At 35.1% G+C, this 12,272-nt stretch overlaps 1 non-coding gene across 1 annotated transcript; it reads left to right on the forward strand.

Annotated features, from left to right (window-relative positions):
* Nucleotides 1-3,645: 3,645 nt before the first annotated feature.
* Nucleotides 3,646-3,720, forward strand: LOC124991998 (small nucleolar RNA SNORD28). Its single transcript, XR_007110011.1, has one exon. It is a non-coding gene; the product is annotated as a small nucleolar RNA SNORD28 (small nucleolar RNA).
* Nucleotides 3,721-12,272: the final 8,552 nt, after the last annotated feature.

Raw genomic sequence — 12,272 nt, forward strand, 5'->3', positions numbered from 1 at the left:
TTGAGACACTCATAAAAGTGCACTATTAAGGGTGACTCCTACTTTGATACATTAGGATCGAATACAGAAAAAGTCACATGTAACCCTTAAACTTGGTGAATTTTACAGAGAAGAACAAGGAATGCATAGTTCATATCACCTTGAGAGCAGAGGTCTACGCATCTTTCTGCTGTAACCAAGGCAATTATTCTGATTTAATAAAAGTTCTTATTCACTTTATTAATTAGAGTTAATTATGACTGTTTAAAGTGGACCGTGGGATTTGCAGAGCCAACCTGTTATTTGTTTTTTTTAAAAAAGTGAAGACATTTTTCCCTAAGTACTAATTAGCACGGGTGTGTTTTATATTTATTCCTAATACAATTTCCAGTCTTGAAAGATTACACAGATTTCCACAGACACCACCACTGTTGCATGGTCACAAAATGCAAATGTTAATTGTGTTGGAAAATGTTTTGATTCAATGTGTCCTACAATAGAAACTTATTTTGAATGTTGTTAACATCCCAATGCCTAATTAGCATATTACAAATACTATCATTTCAGAATTATAGCTATTGTAGAAGTTATAGCCACAGGCATTTGAGAAAGAGAAGAGAAATTAGGGAGGAAGTGAAAAATTCTTGGGCATGAATAGTTGGTCTTTTCATATACACAAATCCAGGGCTTGGGACTATGTTAGGTTATTTTGGGTTTGTCCTTTTGATTTTCTATCTACTATATCTATGTTAAGTATATATTTATATGATTAAGTTTAATATAATTTTGTAAGTACTTTAATGACAAGCAAAAGGACAATTTCTACCTCTTTAGTGTTTCCCACTAAAAAGTTAAGACATGAAGTCCAAGGACACTTATGGTAGTAAAACAAAAATCGTAACTGTGCCAGCAAATCTGGAATGCTCCATGGCTTTGATGGATCTTATCCAAATTATGCTCTAAATATTTAGCACCATCTAGTGGCAAATTTATTTAAGCTAGAAAAAAAAATATGGAATACAATAAGTAATGTAAAACCTCAAATCAGTAATAACATTATAATATAAGTGCAAATTAACACTTTTGACATTTACTGCATGAGTAACAGATAACAAGAGTATCCACTATGCTATGCTCTCCAAATTTATGTATGAAATTTTCTACAATAAAAGAACAAAAAAAAAATCTCTGAAAAGCAGTCTGATACATCTTACAGAAAGATCTTCTACACCCATATCCTGACTCATTGTGGCCTGAGGTTTCCAAAATAACTTTTGATAAACATCATGAAGAGAATCTGGCTCAGTAGCTCTGATCAGTTTTATAAAAATGTAAAAAGATATCTATACATCTGAGGGGGAAAGACTTAAATTTACAGTTTAATGCTCAATGCTCACAGAACTTGCAGCATTTTATTACAACAGTTCCATTTAAAAAAAAAAAAAAAAAAAAAAAAAGGTAGGGGGCTGTGAGACCCACCACTGACTTCTATAATGAAAACTACAGAACACTAAAGAAATAAACTGAAGAAGACCTCAGAAAATGGAAAGATCTACCATGTTCCTGGATAGGCAAAATTAATATTACCAAAATGACCATACTATTGAAAGTGCTATACAGATTTAATGTAATTCCTATTAAGATCCCAATGACATTCTTCATAGAAATAGAAAAAGAAATCATGAAATTCATTTGGAAAAATAAGAGGCCCAGAATAGCCAAAGCAATCCTTATGAAAAAAGTGATGCAGGAGGCATCACAACACCAGACCTTAAATTATAGTACAGAACTATAGTAACAAAAACAGCAGGGTATTGGCACCAAAACAGACATGAAGACCAATGAAACAGAATAGAAGATACAGAGACACCTACATAAATACAGTTATCTCATCCTAGACAAAGGCACCAAAAACATACTTTGGAGAAAAGAGCCTCTTCAAATAATGATGCTGGGAAAACTGGAAATCCATATATATCAGAACACTCTCGCCTGCACAAAACTCAACTCTAAGTGGATCAAGGACCTACCCATTAGATTAGGAACCCTGCACTTACTAGAAGAAAAAGTAGGCCCTACTCTCCATCATGTCAGCTTAGGAACCAACTTCCTCAATAAGATTCCTAAAGTGCAAGAAGTAAAATCAACAATCAATAAGTGGGATTGTATCAAACTGAAAAGCTTCACAGCAAAGGAAACAATCAAGAACATGAACAGAGATCCTACAGAATGGGAAAAATCTTTACCACCTGTACCTCAGATAGAGCATTAATCTCCAGGATACAAAGAACTCAAAAAACTTAACATCAGAAAAATAAATAACCCAATCAATAATGGGCAAAGGAACTGAACTAACACTTCACAGAAGAAATATGAATGGTCAAAAATATATGAAAAAGTGTTCTCAGCATGTCTAGAAATTAGAGAAATGCAAATTAAAACTACATTGAGATTCTATCTCACTCCTGTCAGAATGATAGTTATCAAGAATTCTAGTACAATAAATGTTGGAGAGCATGTGGGGAGAAAGGTCCTCTCTCACATTTTTAGTGGGACTGCAAATTGGTATAACCACTCTGGAAAGCAGTATGGAGATTCCTTACAAAACCTGGACTGGAACCACCATTTGATTCAGTTATCTCACTTCTCAGTCTATACCCAAAGGACTTAAAATCAGCATACTACAGTGACATAGCCACATCAATGTTTATAGCAGCTCAACTCACAATAGCCCAGCTTTGAGAGTCCTTCAAATGGATGTCCTTCAATGGATGACTGGATAAAGAATATGTGGTATATATATAAATGTAATATTACTCAGTCATAAAGAAATGAAATAATGGCATTTGCTGGTAAATGGATGGAACTGGAGAATATCACGTCAATTAAATAAGCCAGTCCCAAAGGTTGAATGTTCTTTCTGATATGTGGATGCTAACCCAAACAAGGGAGGGTGGGGAAAGGAAGAATAGAAATCCATTGAATTAGACAAGGGAAATAGGGAAGGGAGAGGGGAGGAGAATAGCAAGGACAGTAGAATTAATTGGACAAGACTTCCCTAGCCTTGTATACATAACCAGGGTAACTCTGCATTGTGTATAACTACAAGAGTGGGATCCTAAACAGTAAATTATACTCTGTACGTATAATTTGCCAAAATATATTCTGTCACATATAACTCTCTCCCCCTCTCGCGCTATTTCTCCCTCCCTCCCTCCCTCCTTCCTGATGATGCTAGCTGCTTCCCTCTGCCACACTCTTCCACCATGATATTCAGACTCACCTTGAGCCCTGAGGAATGGAGCTTCTATGGCTAAGACCTCTAAAACCGTGAGCCCTCAAATAAACATTTTCTCCTTGTGCTGGTCAGATCATTTGGTCACAGCAGTGAAAAAAGCTGACTAAGACACTCAAATTAGATGAAAAGAAAAATCTTGTATGGAATATTTACTGGGTAAAAACAGGGTGGTTCTTTTTTTTTCCATTGAAGTGTTACGCAAAGAAAAATGAACAAAAATGTTCAACTCAATAAATTGAAGCTGGGCACAATGGCATGTGCCTTGTAGTTGAAGCCTTTGGGAGGCTCAAGCAGGAGGATCACTGGAGCCCAGGAATACAAGACTAGCCTGGGCAACACAGCAAGACCTCATCTCAAATAATAAATTTGTCAAATTATATGAATTGATGAGCTGATGCTCTGTAAGGTATAACACTTAATAGCATGTAAGAGTTCTGATGGAAAAAAATAGCAATTATAATAAAATAAAACAAAGCAAGCATCCATGCAACCAGCAGAGAGGTCTAGAAGTAAAGCATAGCCATTACCCTAGCAGATCATTCCCACTCCCCCCAACTCCTCTTTCTCCTTATCAAGTGTAAATATCATCTTGATTTTCAATATTTGAGTTTAGTAACATGTGAATTTGAAGTTTGTTTAAGTGAGATTACATAGTATTTTTTTTTAGGGGGGGTGGTATTTTGCTCAAGACTATGTTTCTGAAATTCTTCCAGATTGTGTGTGAGCTGAGTTTGTTCATTTTCACTATAATATAGTAGTCCAAGGTAGAAACAGCATAATTTACTTACTCACTAGACTTTTGATGGAAATTCATCCATCCTCCCTGACTTGGAACTAGTATAAATAATGCTACTATAAACACTCCTACACACACGACTTTGTTGCGCACAGGCATGCCATTTCTGTGGGGAGCAGGAGACAAGGTCACAGTAGGTATACATTCAGTTTCTATACTGCCAACCAATTTACCAAAGAGGTTCTACTCATATATACCACGTATATATACCACGTATACCCATACCAAACATGTATGAGAATTTCCTTGCTCCATATTCTAGCAAACCCTCTGCACTATGTTAATCCTTCCAATTTTAGTATTCTGATAGGCATGCAGTGGTTGTGTGCTATTATAGTTTTGCTTTGCATTTCTCTAATGACTTACAGTCTTGAGTCCCTGAAGTATCTGTTAAGATTCTTAACCATTTTTCTCCTGCTTTGTCATTTTCCCTGTGTTTACAGCCCTTCCTATGACTCTATATATGAGCCCTTCGTTGCAGTGTTGCAAATGCCACTCTTTAGCTTGCCTTTCATTCTCTTTAAGGTGATTTTTGATGAATAGAAGGTTTCAATTTTAATAAACTCAAGCGAATTTTTTTTCATGTTTAATATTTTTTGTGTTCAAAGAAAACTTTTCTTACTGCAAATTTATATAGATATTCCTCTGTGTGGTCTCCCAAAATCTTTATTGTTTTGCCTTTCACAGATAGGTCCACAATTCCCCAGAAATTGAATTTGGGTGTGGAACAAGATAGAAGTTCTCATTTACTCATATGAATATACATGATGTTCTAGCACCATTTACTGAAATACTAAATCTCTACTGTCTGCATGCTGCCTATATCATAAATCAAGTATCTATAAAAGTATATCACTGTTTCTGTACTCCTCATTCTGTTCTACTGATCTACTGAATCAAGAATGCTGTGCAGGGGCTGGGGAGATAGCTCAGTCGGTAGAGTGCTTGCTTGCCTTGTAAGCACAAGGTCCTGGGTTCAATCCCCAGCACCCCCCCCCCAAAAAAAAAAAAAAAGAATGCTGTGCATCTTTGCATCAATACAACTCTATCTCTATTAATCTTGATATTTCATAAAACTGTTCTACATTGTCCTTAAAGAATGTCTTGGTTCTTCTTAGCATTTTGAACTTTCATATAAATTAATCGTATAATGATGGTAACAACTATAACTAAATTATCTAACCCACTTTAAAAACATTAACATAAGCCTAGCAAAAGTATATCACTTGCCTGAGGTCATAAGACCAGGGCTTAGATCTGAAGAGAGCCACTGTACAAGATATATTTTTTTACTACATATCCTGCCTGCTTAACTCATATCTGTGAAAGGTTAGGCCTAAAGACAAAAATAGATAAAGTAAAAACAAAAATAAAATATTATTTTAATACCTATTCAACTTACTATGGATAATTCTTAAGAAAATTTATATTACTGATTGTCTTAGTCTACCTTGTGCTGGCTATAACAAAATACTTGAAACTGGGTAATTTACAAAAAAGTCAGTGGTTTCTTTCTTAACAGTTCTAAAAGCCAGGAAGTCCAAGATTGAGGGGCCCACATCAAGCAAAGCATCTTCCCACTTCTGAAGGTAAGAGGGTAACAAAACATGAAAGAGAGTCAAGAGAGGGTCAAACTTGCTCCTATAACAAACTCACTCTCACCATAACAAATTCATTCTCCTGATAAGAGCAGAACCCTCTCAACCTAAATGCCTCTTAAATGTCCCAATTCTCAATACTATTGCATTAAGTTTCCAATATATGATCTTTGGGAGACACATTCAAATAATAGCACCAGTGATGGCAAATTTATCATGAATTAGTACTAAGTACCAGTAAAAGTGAAAATTACTACAATCCTTTTAGAGTTCTAGAAATTAACAGTAACTACTACTAGTAAAGGTGCAAGAAAACTTAAGTGTCCTAAAGGATTTAGTTACTGCCTGCTTAAAAATCCAATTGTTATAAAATGTGGGTCATGTCTCATTCTATATTGGAGCTATTAAGGTAATGAAATGAATAGACTTTGAAAGGTAAAGAAAAAGGATTAATTGATAATTCCTAGATATCTGGCTTGAGCAAAAGATGCTCATAAAAAGGAACTTTACTAGGCAGTGTTGTAAGTGCTTAACAAATTTTATCTAATTTTATCCTCCCAATTTTAGCAGGTATTGCTGACCCACGTTATGAATTTAAAAAGTAGGGTTGGGAAAAATTAAGTCTCTTACTCAGTCAGAAAGTACTAGATATATCAGATCTTAACTGGAACTTTAAGTACTAGCCCTTTCCACTACAGCAAACTGCTAATATCCACAATATTTGTTGGACAACCGAGCTGAAAGACTAGATTTTCTACCACAAAACAGACAAGTGACACTAAAACATCCAGGCAGCTGCCAGGGTTTCCTTGCAATTAAACGTAGTAAGACACATAGGAGCCTTTTGATATTACTGCCTGGAGCAGTTACCTTTTAAATAACACTGTATTTGTTGCTTTTTATTTTTTGGCGATTTTTTGTTTGTTTTTTTGTTTGTACCAGGGATTAAACCCAGGCTCGCTTAACCACTGAGCCACATCCCTAGATCTTTTCTATTTTTTATTTTGAGATGAGGTCTCACTAAGTTACCTAGGGTCTCGCTAAGTTGCTGAGGTTGGCTTTGAACTTATGATCCTCCTGCCTCAGCCTTCTAAACCTCTGTGATTACAGGCAAGCACCATTGTACCCAGCTTGTCAGGCTATTTTTTTTTTTTTTAAGATACCATATTTTTAATGCATATTAGAAAACAGGTAATATCCACCCTGAACTTTTTACAAACCTTACTGCAGTGACACCAGAAATCTTGTGTTTTGGTTTTTAACATATGCTAAGAGAAATTAACACAGGTAGTGTAGACTCATGAAAAGATAAGGTATCACTATGATACACCTTGGTGTAACTGAGCAGAAAAGAATAATTTCTTTATTGACAGAGCATGGTTTATTAGATGTAGAAATGTTCCCACCTTATTGTGCACTCAAACCACATCAGTAATGCTAGGTAACACAGGTAATAAAAACAAAAGATAGAGAAATGATTCTATCCAAGAGTAAGATTCATAATGTGAATTCCTGGGTACTATTTATTAAGTTTGATTCATTGGATCTGAAGGTGTGGCTTAGAAAACTTTTTTTAAAGTTTGCATTTTTACATGCATCAAGTCTTAAGAACATATAAAATGCATATATGACTATGAAGAGAAACTAATACTCCCCTGAATCCACTCCTGTTGAAACACAGATCTTTAGCAGGACCTTAGAAGCCCCCTGATTCCATCCCCTTCACTCCTCTGATGCAACTATTTTCCTGATTTGTGTTAACCATTTCCTTGCTTTTCTCATTAGTTTTACCTCTAGTGCATAACAATATATGCATTTCTAAATACATTTTTAGTTTTGAAAAGGTGATTATAAGTTATAAACCTAGATTCACTAGGACAATGGCACAATTCCAAATGAAGAAAAAAAAAAACCAGTATCTGTGTCACTCGTTTGATTCCCAGAGAACTGACACGTTTCCTCTCTGCAAAAGTTAACAAAGACAGGAACCCTGGGAAACATACTGGTCAACCAGAGTCAGGACTTCTATAGCAAGAGAGTATAGAATGGTATTATTGAACTTGCAGCAGGATTATAGGAAGGCAAGCAGCCTACTGATTTTTTGTTTCTAAATTCACCATGGCTACCCCCCCAACAAGAGTAGATGGAAGCAGGATATGTGACAAGTGAAGCAAGTATCCTCAGCAGAGCAGGCAGCAGAGCAAAAGGCAAGAGCAAAAACTGCTCAAGTACATACTGAAGAAAAGCTAAGAACAAGTTGAAACCCAGGTCAAGCTCACCAGGGAATTCTATCCTCAGCTTAAAAAGACAGGAGTGACAGTAAGCACTGTGGTGAGTGTTTTAGTCAGCTTTTTCGATGCTGTGACCAAAAGACCTGACAAGAACAATTTAAAGGGGGAAAAGTTTATTTGGGGGCTCATGATTTCAGAGCTCTCAGTCCCATATAAGGCTCACTTCATTCGTTGGGGATCAAGGTGAGGCAAAACATCATGGAGGAAGAGTGTGCCACCAAGCAGAGAAAGAGCTTCACTCAATAAAGACAAAATACATAGCACAAAAACAAGCCCCCAAAGACCTACCTCCTACAGCCACACCCTACCTGCCTTCAGTTACCACTCAGTTAATCCCCTGATGGGACTGGATTAGGTTAAAGTTCTTATAATCCAATCATTTACCTCAAAACCTTCTTGCATTGTCTCACAGATGAACTTTTGGGGGACACCTAAATCATAAGAAAGTATAGGCCTCCAATATAGAGTGGCTGCCATCTACACTGGATACACAGCAGCACCGTGGCATCTCTTCACCACTGCTCTAGGGATTCTCCTCATCTCCCTCCTGTGTTGGAGCTCCTGTTTCCTAAATCCCATGTCTTCCTCTTTTTTAGGTTGGTGTTTCTCACCTTCCAATAGCTTTTAATAAAGGGAGTAGAGGAAGTAAATGTTCTGAGACCTTGCATGTCTGAGAATCTTTATTCTAACTGGCCATAATTTAGTTACTTAATGAACACAAAATTATTTTCCTTCAAGATTTTGAAGGTATTGCTGTACCATTTTCTCACCTCCAGGTTGTTGCAGAGAAATCCAGAGTAATTTGGATTAATGATACTTTAGACATGGCTTGTTTTTGTTTTTGTTTTCCCCCACACTAGAATCATCTCTGTCCCTCCCAGTGTCCTGAAATTTCCTAAGGGTGGCCTACTGTAAGTATATTTATTACGCAAGGCACCCAGTGGACATATTCAATCTGATAACCCAACCTTCAATTACGGGCATTTTCCTGAATTATTTATTATTTTCTCCTTTTCATTCCCCCTAATCCTCTCTATCTTTTGGAACACAGTTGTACAATTACTGAACCTCAGGAATAGTCAGCTAAATGTCATCTCTCTTCTATTTTCTACCTTTTTATTCTACTTTCTGGGAGATTTCCTGAGCATTATCTTACACCTTCCTAAGCTTCTCATTCCTACTACTAAGTTTTTTCCTGACCAGTCTTTTACATAGCATGTTATTTTTATTTCATCCTCATCTCTTATCTCTCTGAATATATTAAAAATTTTACACTTTCAATATTGGATGTTTTCCAAAAATAACTGATAATCCTTTGGTATTTGCTTATGATTAAGAATGGGGACCTAGAAAGCTTATAACTGAACTTAGGGATGCAGCTAGGTGACTTGGAGTTTCAAGAAATTCCACCTTAGTTCTTTTATTTTAATCTACCCAGAAATCCAACAATAATATTTCAATCTACAAGCATTCTGTGAGCCTAGAGAAACTGTGGGGGAGGTAAGCACATTTGAAGAGGTGACTTCCATCTGTGATTCAATATGTACACAATCACTTCCTCCTCTATTTTCAGTTTGATAATGACTATGCTCTTTTTAAATTCTGAATAGATATTAATCTTAAGAATTTGAAAAAAAAATAGATTCCCCCCAAATCACAAGCTATTCTGTATTATTCATAAGACTTCATTTAGGTTTTTTAAAATAATGAGTGATAAAAACAATAAACAGCAAATCACTTTCCTGTGATAGTGTTACACTAAAAGTTCCAAAGATTGTTAAAAAATAAAGATGTAATAATAAATCCAAGGTTTATTATTTTTGTAAACCAATATACTGTGATAAGTTCATTGAGAAAACAAGAAAAATCATAATACATTAAAAATTAGTACAAAATAAATGCCAAATAAAAACCATAATAAGAATTGAAACAGTATATTTAAGCATCCTTAAAATGAAATTTTAAAACACACCAAGTATTGCTTGCCTTTTCTAATAAGCTTGATATTCCATTCATAAAATATTGCAAAAAAATATTTTTGTGGGGAAAAAAAATCATTCATTTTATGTTGACACTGATCAAAGAGTGCCTCAAAAAGCATCTTCAAGTTGATTGTTAAGAGTACTTGTTGCTTCCTATAAGCTTATTTTCTTAATAAACTAGTTTTTGTGCTTATTCTGATTTTGGTTTTGCCTTTGAAATCAACATTGCTTTTATTAATTCAGATTTTAGATCAAATTCTCATTTCAAGTTGGCATACTTCACAAAAACAATCGTATTTTTTCTCTTGCACTTCCTCTCTTATTTATAAAGAACTACAGTCTACAATGAATATTCTAAACTCAGAAACACTAGAAACATTGTTGGGTAGTATTCACACATATATTTGGATCTTATAACCAAGGTTAACAGTACTATACAGAATAAGATGTTGTATTGCCAACTTTAGGGTTTATTTTGCTTCAAAACTTATTCCTTGGAACACCACTCACAGAATTTACATGAAGTATAATATGCATGTGAATTTCTCAATATTTATTTCTAAGAATAATTCACTAATAATTAGCAGCAGATAGAGCATGAGAACACATTTATAAAGTAGTAACAAGCAAGACTGACTGATTAGATCATGATATTAAAGATGTGATGGATCCTCCGTGTGGTAGAAAAGACTAGAAATATACAACATCTGAAGTCTCACTGATCATATTCTATGACTCACAGATTTATCCATAACCCTGAAGTTATTTCTGCCACAAAGGTTAATTTAAGGAAAGAGTTAATTCTGCAAATATTTAAAACTCTTGGAAAACAAATATATTAAAGAATACTTTTATCCATAGAATGCTTTACTAATAACATTACAAGGATAAAACATTTTGGAGTAGATCCAAAAAAAAATCCCAGAGTTAAATGTCAGTTCTTAACTGTCTTATTTTTCTGACATAAAAACAGATCAATTATTTTCCAGCTGACAGAAAGCCACACAATCTAGTGTTCTGAGATAACACAATACTGCCACCTGTTGGAAGACATCACTAGCAAAATGTCTTTATTCCTCATAAAATGTATGTTTCTAAAAGAAAATAAAAAGGGACTATGTTCGTTTTATCCTTTATACAACCATCACACTTAGATAAACCACTAGTAAAGAGAAATATAGGAGTGGATCTTCTTTGTTTCCCACAATAAAAAGCACAAAATGATATTCACTTTTTGGTTTTCGTTATCTGGATGAGGGGAAGGTATGAACATGAAGAGAAAGCACCAGGGAGTAACTATTTTGTATCCTAATTAACAGTGGTAGTTATGCAGGTCTATACCTGAGTTATAATTCACAACTTATACCAAAGGAGTTTTACTATATGACAATTTCTTAAAAGACAGACACAGATAAGAAAATTAAAATGCTTAGTGCCAGCCAGAAGTATTGGCATTTGCCTGTAATCCCAGCCACTCAGGGGGCCAAGGCAGAAAGATTACAAGTTCCAGTCAATCTGGGCAAATTAATATGTTGTCTCAAAATAAAATACAAAACAGGCACACAGCACTTGCCCAGCATGTGCAAGGCCCCAGTACCACAACCAAAAAAAAAAAAAAAAAAAAAAAAAAAGCCATATATATTTATAGAAAGGAGGGAATTTTTTTTAAAATTAGAACATAAAAAGTATTCACATAAAATTCAACAGTTTTGCCACTTATATCTCAAAGATCTAAGGCATAAACACAATTAGAAAGGTCCTAATGTGATACAGAATGTTGAATTGTGTAAATATGAACTCAAACACTTTGTTATAACATAGGAAGGTCTGATGACAAAACAATCCATAACCAAAAGCTAGAAATCAATATCTACCTTTTTAACCTGATAACCTCAAAGTCTTATATAGCCCTTTTTTACTTGTGTTTTTTCTCCCTTAAAAAGCTGGGGCAAGCTTTCTGAGGAATCTCCATACTGCTTTCCAGAGTGGCTGCACTAATTTGCAGCCCCACCAGCAATGTATGAGTGTACCTTTCTCCCCACATCCTCGCCAACACCTATTGCTGCTTGTATTCTTGATAATCGCCATTTTAATTGGGGTGAGATGGAATCTTAGGGTAGTTTTGATTTGCATTTCTCTTATTACTAGAGATGTTGAACATTTTTTCATATATCTGTTGATTGCTTGTAGATCTTCTGTGAAGTGTCTGTTATTTCCTTAGTCCATTTGTTGATTGGATTATTTGTATTCTTGGTGTAGCGTTTTTTGAGTTCTTTATATATTCTGGAAATTAGAGCTCTATCTGAAGTATGAGTGGCAAAGATATTC

Source organism: Sciurus carolinensis, chromosome 8 (genome assembly GCF_902686445.1).
Source record: "Sciurus carolinensis chromosome 8, mSciCar1.2, whole genome shotgun sequence".
Classification (NCBI taxonomy): domain Eukaryota; kingdom Metazoa; phylum Chordata; class Mammalia; order Rodentia; family Sciuridae; genus Sciurus; species Sciurus carolinensis.